Here is a 13,287-nt window from a genome sequence, read left to right on the forward strand (position 1 = left end):
CCTTGCTTATGAACCGTGACATCTGCGCATTCCTCGGGCGCTGACCCCCGGGGGCCAGAGGTCACCCCAAGGTCAAGCAGTTTCCTCTTTCACCACCAATAGAGACCTTGACTAGAGGTAAATTATGTTGCAGTTTAAGGAAATAATTTGAAACACTCTTGTAATTATAATAAATTTTGCTGTTTACATTTTAATCTTCAACCCTTTCACCCTCTGGTTCTCTTGTTTGAGGAAAAAAAGTAGGGAATTATATATCTAGCAGAAAAATTCCTGCCACGGTGGACAGTTGAATAAATAACTTGAGTTCCAATTACACAAAAGCTCCAAGGTCTTTGTCTGCCTTCAGCGTGAGTGTGCACTTCTGTAAGGGCAAGTTCTGCTTAATCTTCAGATAAGTGTGCTCCTGCAGCAGGAGTGGGAACATCACACGATGCCAGGAGCATCACGTGGTTCCCAGTTCTCCATGCCGAATAACTGTGAAGTTACTTGAAGAAAAACCTTGAGCACCTTACTCAGGCCAAATTCCAGTCAACCCCAATGAAATCCTGCAGTAAAACAGACTTTAACCCACCGCTGTAGGAAGAGCAGCTTTTCTACCGAGCGCACATCGTCACCTGAACATTTTCTTTCGCTGCTCACAAGTGCTGATGGCGTTGGAATTCTTTCACTCAAAAACAAGTGTTCACGTAAAAATAAAATCCTGCTGGCTTTCAGCTGGGTGCCAGTTCCCTGTGTTGTACTTGACAGCACCCTGCACATGTGCAGTCATTCTTCATTCCCCCAAAACATACCATCATCTGAAAACTGAATGTGAGGCATCATCTGTGTTCAGAGAATTGAAAGGAGTGATACTCTGTCATCCTAAAACACGAATAATCAGCCACTCCTAAGCACAGTGCATAAATAAAACTGTGCAGGAAAGCACTGACCTGATACCTGGAGAGTAAAACACTCTGGGAGAGACTCATTTACACGGAGTTCTAATGCTAAACCTGGTCAGCTCCCAGGGACCTGACCCACATCTCTAAAGACTATGGGAAATGATCCTGACTTCTGCAGTTCTTCCTTTTCACCCACCTTACCAGAGATCGCTGTCTCTCAGTGCACAGGTCCTGCCACCAATAACTGCAGTTTGACTAGAGAGACTAACAGGGGTTTTCCCATCTCTGTTTTCTGAACACATTGAATTAGGTCAGTGCCTTGCTCTGGAACAAACCTGCGATCGCTCTTTTGATCTACTAGAGGCGTGCCCACCTTCCTCTGATGACAGGACACCACAGAAGTCATGTGCACATTTCTCCCAAATATCTCTCATTCCTATCAGCAGAGCTCAGAGACTCAGCAGCAGTGCTGATGCAGAGCCACACCGCATAACTGTACCGAGGTGGAGATAGTGTTGGACTACAGTGCAGGGAAAAACCTTATTGTCCAGATTCTCTGAGGTCTTACGAAATGGAGGAAAGCAAGAAAAAATATGTCATCAAATAGGCTGCTTCACATTTCTGTGCAGCCCTTGTTTGAACCTGGAACACCTCAGTTACTGTCCCCAGAGGAGCCAATGTCTCAGGGGGACAAAGCAATCAGATCCCAGTTTTTTCTTCCGGGAACTCAACCATAGGAAACCTGCTCCCCCTCTATCTGCAGACAGGAGACAAAAGAATGTAATTGAAATCCAAGAACCCTGGAGTAAGGACACCAGACTGTGTAGGCATCAATAGACCGTGATCATCAGCAATCTCAGTGCCATGCGCTAAGAACATTTATTTAAGCAGATCCATGTTCTGAGCATACTCTGATTTATTTTCCTGCTGACCCAGAGACAATTTTCAATATTTATGCTCAAAACTTCAACTCCCTCTCCCATTTTTTCTTGAGATTGGAGAGCTTCATGCCCTGCACACACATAACCAGACAACAGATACGAGGAGTAGATACCCTGGTGCTTGCTTTGCCCCACAGTGTGTAAGTATGAGAGGACTCAAGGTAAGGTTTTCTCTCCTGACAAGCAAATACATGCCCTAATGACAAATTCCCAGGAATCTGCCATTACTCGGAGCATTTCCTATTCTTGCATCCAGGCAGAGACTATGATGCACAGCCACACTGTAATCACCTCACAAAGAGGGATATTCTATTGCTGGAGGAGTTTGATTCTATTCTTACAATGTACTACTCTCTCTCTCTGACTTTCGTTTTAACATAGTTATTAAAACTCTGATGGAGAGATTTTGCACCACAGGGTTAAGGATTTGGTCCAGTTTATTCTAGCTACTTTTCTCTTTCTTGAAATAGCAAAATTATCTATTAAAATATTTTGGTAGACGTTCAGCAAACTCAAAACTCAGCCGACGTTTAGGTAATCCTGTGGATTACAGGAGAGCATCGTGGGGAAGCAAATGCACAGGGCAGGTGATTCGTCTTCCTCACCTGTGCATTCCTCAGAGTGTCCAGTACTCAGATGAAAATGGAACATGCTGCCTATTCTCCAAGTACTGGCCTCTTCCAGGTCACTCGTAAAGCAAAACCTGGTTGTACTGAGATAAACTGAGCTGTGAAGCAGTTCCAGGAGAGGGAAAAGTCGATCCCAGCAGACAAATGGAGGAAAACCAGAGTGCACAGGAGAGCTGAGCTGGGATACCTCGTGCTCTCTTCAGACTGACTCCAAATGGACACTTTGCTGTTCATCTGAGAGTGCTTGCAGCAATAAAAGGGCTCTAACACCTGTGATGTTCAAACAGTATAAACGTCTCTGCTTGCTCTCACTCCCTGGGTTCTGACATTTGTCTCACTTACTCTTCCTGTGGGCTGCACAGTTCAGGAACTAAACTTCTGCTTCTGTTCAGGCAGTGCAGATCACTCATGTCTCTCTTGACTGATTTAACCCTTTTAACCTCCTGCATCTCCATCGAACATAGAGCTTTTTTTGCCATGTGTGATAGCACTGCCAGGAACCAGTCTGTCCTGATGGTGAAACTGACACCAAAAGGAGAGAACCACAATTGTCAAAGAACTGGAGAAACCACAGAAGAGAAGAAGAGGGGTTGGTTGTGTCTCTCATGCAGGGGTTGACGAGCAGTGAGCACAGCCATCACCTGGCACCACAGCCTGCTACTGGTAGGCAACACGGGCATGGTGGCAATCGCACCGGGACACTTTTCACACAAGTGACCTGTTCATTCAGTGGAATCACTGTGAAAAAGACATCTTTCTTCAGCCTGATGAAGTCAGGCTGCGGTACATTCTCCCTGGCCACTATTTATTTTATAAGTGTCCTGCATGTAATGAAAGGAACAATCTTTCTTGCCATCTGACTTACTGAAAGGCACATTCTGTGTGTTGAACAGTTTCAGAGAGCTAATGGCAAAGTGCACATTACTAGAGCAGCACTGAAAGCATTTGTAAACATCATCATCATCAAAGAGGCCTAGAGCTGCAAAGGCTGTTTTTTGCCTTGTGAGTTTATGTCTGTAAATGACTAATTGGTAAAGTTTTATCTGCAGAAGGTGGTTGGTGGTGGAAGATATTTACAAGAAAGAAGGCAGGAAATAATTCATCTTGAGAAGCTGAATCTAACCTCAGACGTTTGTGAATTAAAATGGGCTTTAAAAATATGTTTATTTTCTTTTAAAATGTATTAAAAATACAACCTCAGTGTTCATGAATGAGAAATGGAAACACGCAGCCAGAGGGTATAAAAAAGCCTGGGAAGCAGGTGAGCGTGAGGCTGTGGCCGCGCCGAGCCCCTCGGGGAGCAGAGCAGCACTTGCACCACTCTGCACTTGTTATGCATTTATTCAAACAAACAAGATACCAAGAAACCAAAGCTCAGCTGTGGAAAGTAACCACTTACATTTTATTGCCTTATGTAATCCACCAAAAATTCTTCCTCTTTGAAACAAAAGCAAGAACAACAACAAAACCAAACCGAAGTGCTGGTGTTGTAGGCCAGAGAGCAGTATTTTCCTCTAGGCCATGGAGTTGTTAAAATCAGTTCAAATGAGCTTGGTGTTTAGTCTTCACTGCAGGAAACGTTGTTCTACCTGTCTGAAATCGCTCTTATCGGGAAAACAACGCTTACTGCCTCTGCTGAAACATCAAGGGGTGACTCTTTAAAACGGTTATACGACCTTTAAAAAGCACGCAAAATAAAGGAACAGCAAGGATGTTGAAATTCCTATTAGTTAAATGGCCTCCTAGGCTTTCATTGGATTATGGATGTATTTAACTAATAGAAAACATCGCCCAGTCTGATTCCTGTCTTGGAAGCAAAATAGGGATAATTTAGTATCAAGAGTGATTAATGTCATTTACTTACCCATTTTGCTAGAGCTGTTACTGAATTTAAAATGCTACTCGCAAATTAAATATTTTACAACCATTTTGCTCCTAATTGGTTGCAGATCACAGATTTCCTTTAAACATAATGGCTGCTGAGGTGGAGGGGTTTGCAATGCACATTGTTCTTTTTACAATCGCTTTTGACGTATTGAGAATTCGTTTAATTTCAATTAATTTCAGTTAAATGAGATGAGGGTGTTCTCAGCAGACCGCCTTCTGGAGCAGTGTGTTGTTTCAAAGCGTGGTTTAAGTGTGCACCATCCCTCACCATATTAATTTGCACTCTCTGCTCTGTCTGTGTCAGTCTGTGAGACTTTGAATCAATGTAGCTTAAAGAGATGCTATCTTGATTGTTCCTTGAATAATAACAGGATAGTTCAACACACCCTTAACAAAAGCACACGCCATCAGGTTATGAGTTTGAAGGTTTTAGGGATTTCTTTTGATGATTTCTTTTAACACAATATTTCAGGAGTCCGGATGAGAAGTCCAGAGCACACATCTTCTATGTGAGCGGTGCAGAAAAGCTGGCCATCTCTTTCCAGTAGTAATTTTCAGTATCAGTGTCTTCTGAGAGTTGTGCTGAAACCAAGACGAGGTCTGCCAAGAGCCAGCTGGGAGCAGTGATGGAACCGCACTGCATCTGAGTCAGCTCCTGTTGGACAAAGCTTACGTGCACGCTTGGAAGAAACCCTAATAATCTGTTTCAAACGTTATCCAGGTGTTCTCAATGGGGTTGTTGAATTTTTCTTAATCACTGCTAGGCATACATCTCTCCTCTCCTGAATTTTTAAATGAGAAAGAGAAAAGCTGAGCTGAGACATAAGGATGCCAGAAGCTTCCTCTATCAGGTCTTAAGAGAGTGATTTTTCTCTTAATTTTTTGACCACGTAAAGGATTTCAGTTGTGCTTACAGCACCAAAGGAGTTTCCTTCTAAGCTTAGGACAAAAAATGAGCTCCCTCTGGTTTCTGCCACGAATTGCAAGTCTTCCACCTCACTGCCAACATCAGATGAAGTACCTGGAAGAACTGGTGAACGATGCTGCCCCGAAGTCTCTCACCCTATTCTCTATCTCCGCGTCATTAGTAACCGGGCAAAACTCAGCCCTTTCCGAACGGCGCCGTGATTCCCCCCACATCGTCCGTCCGCAGTGGAGCTGACAGCCCCGAACCGCCGCGGGGCGCCCGCCCAGCCCAGCGCAGCCCGGCGCAGCGTTGCACCCCCATCCTCTCCCCCCCGCTGCTTGACGCAGCAGCCATGCGCGGGCTGCATTCGCCCCTTCCTTTCCCAATTCAAACATTTGCTCCCTGATCATCCAAATATTGATTTAAAAGGTCTTTGAGGTCGTTTGGGAAAACGCATTTGAATGTTACAAATGTGGACTCGGTCCACTGCGAAGAATACCTGGAGGACTGAGACCAGCAGGGACCCTCTGCACTCAGCTAATGCCGAATTCTCTGCAGCATTTGCTACAGTCGTGTAGTCAGAAAGATGACTTTGTGGACAAGGACTATTTTTAAATGTCTTGAAAAGATACTGCTATCTGTTGGATCTTAGTCGATGATTTCTACGACCTAAATTCCACCTTCGCCGACAGAGAGCTGCTGTTCCGCAGGAGTGTTTCCAGCAGAGCTCTCTGATCCGTGCAGGCTTGGCTGTGGGCTCACAGTGGGTCGGGGCGCTCACTGCACAACTCGCCGTCCCTGTGGGCTGTTGTTTTCCAGCTACGGATCTCAGTGGGTGCAGAAGCTCAGCTCTCACAGAGCGGCTCCCAGCTGCACTGAAGCAGCACTTCCCAGTTTCGAGGTGTATTAATACCCAAATGTCATTGCTCCTTTTCCCCACTGACATGAAATGTACACAGAACTACGTGAAGGACATAATGGTATTAGCTGAAATGTTTCTAAGGGCTCTTTTTCACCTTAAGCACCCACTGCTTCCCTGTGGTTAAATGCACAATGTGTGCAAGGTATTAGCCAAAGAAAATCTGTCATTGCAAAGGCTAGTTTGCAGGGCTTGTTAGTTCATTTGTTTTCATTTTCCGCTTGCGCCAACAAAGTCTCGCTTACCTCGTTTGCTATCTCTCGTTGTAAATGATGAGGAACAGTTGGTTCTAATTAAAGGAAGGTGATCTGCTCGGTTGCCCAGTCAGACAGCTGGATGAGAACCACCGGGCGACATGGGACGTGTAGCTGAAGCACCAACCTTTGGGGGCACTTGAATAGCAGGTATGCAGCTTAAGAGAAAATGCCTGAACTAAATGACAGCATCAACTGTTTTGGATTTATGAGATGAGAAGCCCAGATGAATTTTGAGGTAATGGGAAATTAATCTCGAAACAAAGTTTTAAATAATATTATTTAAAATTAATCCTTGTGGGTGCTACTGAGAAACACAAAGATTAGATTTAACTTTAGAAGCATTCTCCAAGGCTGCAGGTTTAAAACATGGCGATATTGGTTAACAGCTAAAAGCAATGAGGTCTTCAATTCTAGGATGCAATGCAGCAGCCGTGTGAGCAATACTGTGAGCACTTCTCTGCAGGTTCTGTTTCCTTTTGAGGGGCAGTTTATGACACAGTCGACCTGGGTGCTCAGACACTCGTGCTCCCCCCGAGTCCCCCAGTTTAGGCTGCAGATTCCTAAGTTTTTTGAACGAAACCATTTGTTTGATAATCAAACCATAACTCCTTAATTCCCCTTGTGTCAGTCAGCCACTTTGAAATACACTCGCTGCATTTGCACAAGTGTTTACTGATGGGATTTTTTGGCTAAAAAGCCACGATTCCAACATTTATCAGAGAAACAACCCCCGCTAACACTGCCCAGAGACACGCTGCGTTTGCACCCCTGCAAACATCTTCTTGCTTGGCACACATCTCACTGATAATGTAAGAAAGAGGAAACCTTTCTGCTGACCTATTCTCGCATTAAATCCTTGGTGCAGCAGAGATGTGTCCCTCAGGTCCATTGCCCACAGCACCCTGCTGCCCGCCCCGGGGTTCGGCGCTCACACACCCAGGCAGCGCTGCCGGGGGGCTGCGGAGCCGCCTTCGTGCTTTGGTTCGTTTTCATGAACATCAAATAGATCCGGGCACTGAAATGGCTGCAGGATAACCGTGCTGGAGATCTCAAACAAATGAAATTCCTAAACTGTTACGATTAAATCAGTGAATGAAGGAAATAACCCTCCTCATCCCATGCTCTCCAGACAGTGTGTGATACACTTCACTTTGTTTTGTTTTGCTATTAAAAAAAAAAACACAACTGCTTAAAAATCAACAGTTAGGAAACAGATTTAGACAGGAGGGAAGAACTGAATCCCAGATTTGGTTTCTGATGAAGTTCTGTGGATTTTCTTTTTAGTATATATGCAAAAAAAAAAAAAAAAAAAAAAAAAAAAAAAAAAGGAATGCCCTGAACATTAAAGAAAGGAAGATCCTGTTTTGTCACTGCAGCGCCTTCCAAAAACCACTTGCAGCCCCAGCACAGCCCTGCTGTCTCCCTGGCCAGCCGAGAGTGCGCTTTCATTGTCCAATGCAGTGAAACAGACTTGATACTTGTGCTGCAATAAGAGGTTACAGAGCACAGCCACAACAGCTACACAGGAGTGCATCCTAGGCATTTCAGGGAGGGATTTTGTTTGTAAGTATTCTGTTTTAAAATGCACACAAACAATGCTTCTCCAGTGGTGGAAGGATGAGCTGCCTGAAATCAGCTGATCCTGAAAAAGGTTCTTTCTATTCAGAATTTGGTTAGTCAGAAGCTCAGAACTGTCTGAATAGAAAATACCCCAGGAACCCTGCTGAAGCACCTTCTGATCAGGCAGAAAGTTCTGCACAGTAGTCTGAATTAATGCAAAATATTTGGGGCACTTTGCTCTGGCTAAAAATCATGCATGAAATTACGAAGCATTTGAACTGTGATTCAAGTAGGATTTTACACCAAACTGTCTGCACATGCTCTTTAAAACATTAGATAGAAAACAAATGATCATTTAAAAGGCTCTCTGTGTTGTTGTGGGTTTTTTTTTCGCTGTGTGGCCCCACTTAAACGATCTCACTCAAAGCAGTGCACTCTTGAGTAACCTCATCTCTCAGTGTTACGCTGATAAACTCATTTCAAACAAACGCAGCTCAGCGCCAACACAGCCTCAACAAGAAGTAGAATTACACCAACAAATATCGCACAAACTGTTTGAAACTGCATGAAATCCGAGACTGGCAGATTCCTCAAACAACTAATAGAGGAACTTCTGCCTGTTTGACGCTTTGGAGCTTTTCTCTGCTCCATACCCTTTTCTGATGGAACGCTGTCACGTTCTTTCTGTTTTTAAATTGAAATGAAGCTTTCAGGCACAGCCATGAGTTTTCTTTTAAATGACGATTCAGCATTGCTGTTCACTTTTATACCCATGCCAAAGCCCCGCAGGATTCCTTTGAGCTAACCTTCATCCCCTTTCTGCTCCTGTGTTAGTCTCTGCTAGAAAGCAAGTCAGCTGTAATTACTTACAGGTGAGTTGCCCCATATCAATGAAATAGCTCCGTGAAAACAACGGCATTGAATTGAAATGTAGTTGACAGAAACACATTGATTTATTGTACGTGGATTTCTAAATGCTTAACGACCCCTCTCTCTTCCCTCAGCGCTAAAGGAAGGAAGATCCAGTAGGGAGCGGTGGGCACGAGGTCCGCCCGCCCGTCAGCCTGTCTCGCTCCCGCACGCTCCGGGGCAGGATGAGAAATGAACTCGGTTAAAGAGTTTCCGAGGAAAAAGCCTCGTTCCTCATTTCCGAAGCCCGGCGCTGGCCGCAGCGAGGCACGGCGCCCGCACACCGCCGTGACATTCACTGAAAGATGATTTTTTTTCACTCCGTTGTGCTTTTTTTTAAAGTGTGGTAACTCCACCCATAACTCTGTAACTTCCCACTCACTCCATCCTTTTTAACCTTTTAAGCACTGCTCCTGACCTCCATCCTCCCTGCCCCTGCAGAAGGCGTTTTCGAGCCCCGTCCGTTGTTTCTGCCCGGATCCCGGCAGCTGCACAAACAGCTCGGTGCTGGGGGCGGCAGGGACCCACTCACCCACGTCGGGCTGCGGGGCGGGCAGCTCCGAGGGGCTCTTTTGCCCTGCTGCTCATATGCTGGTTATTACGGTTGTTCCTTATTTATCTATTTGTTTGTTTATTTGTTTATTTATTTTCCAGGGGAGGGACACGGTTTTGTTTTGTTTTTACAGCAGCCATCCAGAGCCCCGGGTATTGATTTTCGGGCACATGAAAGGCATTTTTTACAGGCCTTCCCCGTGGAAGGGAGCAGCAGTAAAAGGTGATACCACCCACTCCGAAGGAATGCTGTGCATGCAATTAGGAGCGAGCTCCCGGCCGGGGGGTTAGAATTCAAAGCGAGGCAGAAAGCTCCCCACCTCCCACCAACAACAAATCCATTAAAGCTACCAAAGCCATCAATACTAATCAATGCATCCCGCCGCCCTCGGCCGCTTCGGGGCCGCGCTCCGGCCGCCCGCAGCCCCGGGGCTCTGCCCGCCCCCCCGCTCCGCCGCGCAGACGGGCCGGGGTGCCGCCGGGTGGGGGCTGCGAGGGGCCGGGCCGGGCAGCGCGGGGAGCAGCGAAGTGGTTAATCAATAGCAGGGCTGCAGGCAGGGGAGGGGCGGGCTGCAGGGGGATAAAAAATGCAGAGAGGAAGGAAATGGAGGGAGTGAGAATTAGACTCACTATAAAACCTCCTCGTTGTGATTTACAAAAGGGGAAGGGGAGCGCCGGGGGGAGAGGCGAGCAGAGCCGCCCCGCACGAAGCCCCTCTGCTGCGGGCCCGGGGCAAAGCCGCCGTGTACGGTCTGTGGAACGACACGGATTTGGGCACGAGCTGTGTAGCCGTGCATCCCCTTGTTTTTCCTTCTTTTTTTTTCTTTCCTTTCTTTTTTTTTCTTTTATTTTCTTTTCCTTCTTTTTTTTTTTTTTTCCTTTTATTTCTTTTCTTTCTTATTCTTTTTTTTTCTTTCTTTCTTTCTTTTTTTTTCCCCCATCCAATCCCTCATTCACAACTCGCATTTACTGACCGGTTTTCTCATTCACGTTCCCCTCCGCTCCGCCGATGTCAGCGAGCACAGAGTGTGCTTTGTGGGCTCTGATCGGCGGGGATGGCAGATCTCTGTGCTGCGTGCTGCTTACGTTCAGTCACTTTGAAGCAATCGATGGGACGTGTTTGTGGAAACACAGAAGGTATTTCTGGCCATCTGCTAGCTAGGGAACAATTCTAATTATTTCTTTCTATCGAAAGGAACATGGGGATTCTCTGGCTTTCTTGTTTTCAATCCTGCGGATAGGACAATGCTAATGTTAAGAAAATACTGAGCTTTTATCTCATTAAAACGATTGCTCAGCCTAAATAAAGGCGTGTTTTGGGAGGGTGAGTGAGGGTGGACTTCGAACTTCTAAAAATCGTTTGTGACAACTTTGATATCCCTACATGTCCGAAGTTTTTTGTTTATGTTGTTAATCTTAAAGTCCTGTAAGCAACAGCATTCATTGAAAGAGAAAGGGGGAAAAAATGATGCTTTGAACTGCAGTGATACACAAATACATATGTGGATGGGGGCACACATACAGAATTGTTTTAAACAGTTCGATTCTACTGTGGTGGAATCAAAGCCCAAAAAAAACTCTTCTGTAAACTACGTGAGCTGAAGTGTGGGAAGGCTGAAATGTCACCCATTCAGTGGCAGTGCGAGGGACCGTTCAGGTCGGTGTCTGAAGGAATGGTGCACTTCATATTCCACGCCTGTGTGTTTTGAAAGAAGAAAAGAGGCCGTAGTCGTGCATCACTGGAAGCAAGTTGGGATATGAGAGCAGCCAGGGGTGGCTCTGATTCCCAGCCCACGTGGGGAGGTGCAGGGACTTTTTTGATGCTGAAGCAAACCAAAAGCCCAAGCTGTTCAGGTTAAACATTACTAGGCAGTGCTGCCCTGTGAACATTTTATGAATCCATTTGTTCCTGTCTCCCATGGAGTTTTACCAATTCATTTTGAACCCAGCTGTACAGTTTTGTCCACAGAGCAAACGTTTGCAGCTCGGGAGCTGGAAATAAAAGAGAAAACACAAAAATCAAATCTACTCTTCCCAAATTTAGCAGCCTTCCCCAAGGATAGATTTTAAAGTTAATTTATAACAGCCTCTGTAAATATCTTTGGAAACTTCTGTGAAATTTCCCTCGCCCCACTCTTTCCTCTTTGTTTCTGCCTGTCACCCACATTCACAAAGCATATGTATGTTGGAGCCCTAATTAGGAGGGTTTTATATGAGTTTGTACATGTGTTTTCACACAGATGGTACCGGTGGTGCTCGTGTGAGACTGCACTAACCTTGCAGATGGAAAGAATGTTACTAAAGAAATCATAATTAATAGCATTAAGAAGCTGATTAGAATGAAAAACGCGTTATTGCAGTGGGGGTCTCATGAAGAAATAGTCATGCCTGCCTGCCACAGATTTAAGAACTTTCAGCCACGAGGCCTTGAACCGAGGCAGCTCCGGTTTGAGCAAACGCAGTGCAGACTCCACCCCCAGTGACATCAGATTGAGTTACACCACAAAATACCCCAAGATATGGGGGGGGGGGGGGGGGAAATCAGTTTTCTCCTTTCCCTCCTTGATGTTCAAAAACGATAAAAACGCCACTCTTTTGCCACATCGGTCGTTCAGCGAGGAGCACTTCTTTGAAGAGGACGCACATCAGAACGGACGCTTTATGTCAGCCTTCCTTTCCAAAGGGAGGAAAGAGCACAACCGCGCATTTGCAGCAAAACAACAGCAAAACATTCCAAAGAACTCCCCGATGTCTGCAGCTCCAAACCTCAGAGCGCAGCGCAGTGGAGCAGCGCTCAGGCCGAGGGCAGAGCACCGGGCCGGGGCTGGGAATGGTCCTGCGCTTCATTGACGGGGCGGCCGAAAGAACCTGAGAAACCTGCTCGGAACGGGCTGCACAGTTACACATTTTTCACGTGAGCATCCAAGGCAGCTCCCTTTCTCTGGGATGTGTCATTTCCTGTGTAGCTGGAATAATACGTGAAGTCAGAGGATCTCGGTGAATTTATGTATTTGTGTACGCTGCGATTTGGAAAGAAGGAAAACCAGAAATCAGCACAAAGCATTTTGTTGAAAGCTTTGGGAAACAGCCGCACTGAAATAAGAAAGGAGTTTTCAAATATTCTTAGCGTTTGGAATGAGGGTGGCAATGAGAAACTACACGGGCCAGAGTGGGACAGGAAAGCTCCCGTGCCTACAGCCTCGTGGAGCTGGGTGCCGTATGCAGGGAGCAGGTCCCCACCAGGAGCTGCTAAACCAGCTTGGTTCTTACCTGGTCCCCACAGCCTTTATCTCAGAGTGAACTCTTGAGAGCTAAGCACTAAGCAGAACGGCGTAAGGAGGCACTCTGGAGAGCGACAGCAGGCTGAAGGGATGAGCTGCAGGGATGTAGGGCTCACCTTTGCTCCAGGAAAGACATCTTTCTGTTCTGCTGTAAAATATCTATTTTTTTCTTTTTTCGGTTTCCCCAGAAGGAAAGTGTCAAGCCCACAAAGAAAGTGATGTAATTAGTGTCGGTACCCACTACAAACCCGGATCTCTGACGAGAGACCAGCACAGCTTTTCAAACGCCTACCATTTTGAAATTAAAAAAAAAAAAAAAGAAAAAAAAGAAAAAAAAAATCTAACAGACACAAGAATCCCTCTTGAATCCCCCCTGGCCCTTTTGAATTCACGCCCTGCCTTACATCAAACGCTTTTTTGCTGATTAACTGCACAATCAGGTCCCTGCAGATCAGGGGAAGAATGGAGAAGAGAAAAGCAACCTCTTTTCCAGAGAACAATACCATTATTTCAGCTCCATTGGACAGGAATGTGTGATTTCACAGCCCACTGCCCTTTTCTCCC

General features: G+C 45.7%; 1 long non-coding RNA gene across 1 annotated transcript; it reads right to left on the reverse strand.

The window, feature by feature from the left end:
- Positions 1-3,848: 3,848 nt before the first annotated feature.
- Positions 3,849-10,706, reverse strand: LOC128084748 (uncharacterized). Its single transcript, XR_008208671.1, has 3 exons — positions 10,417-10,706; positions 6,410-6,576; positions 3,849-5,120 (listed from the first exon to the last, which is right to left on the reverse strand). It is a non-coding gene; the product is annotated as an uncharacterized LOC128084748 (long non-coding RNA).
- Between the last annotated feature and the right edge of the window lie 2,581 nt (positions 10,707-13,287).

The sequence above is a fragment of the Tympanuchus pallidicinctus genome, unplaced genomic scaffold (genome assembly GCF_026119805.1).
Source record: "Tympanuchus pallidicinctus isolate F22 unplaced genomic scaffold, pur_lepc_1.0 scaffold28, whole genome shotgun sequence".
NCBI lineage: Eukaryota > Metazoa > Chordata > Aves > Galliformes > Phasianidae > Tympanuchus > Tympanuchus pallidicinctus.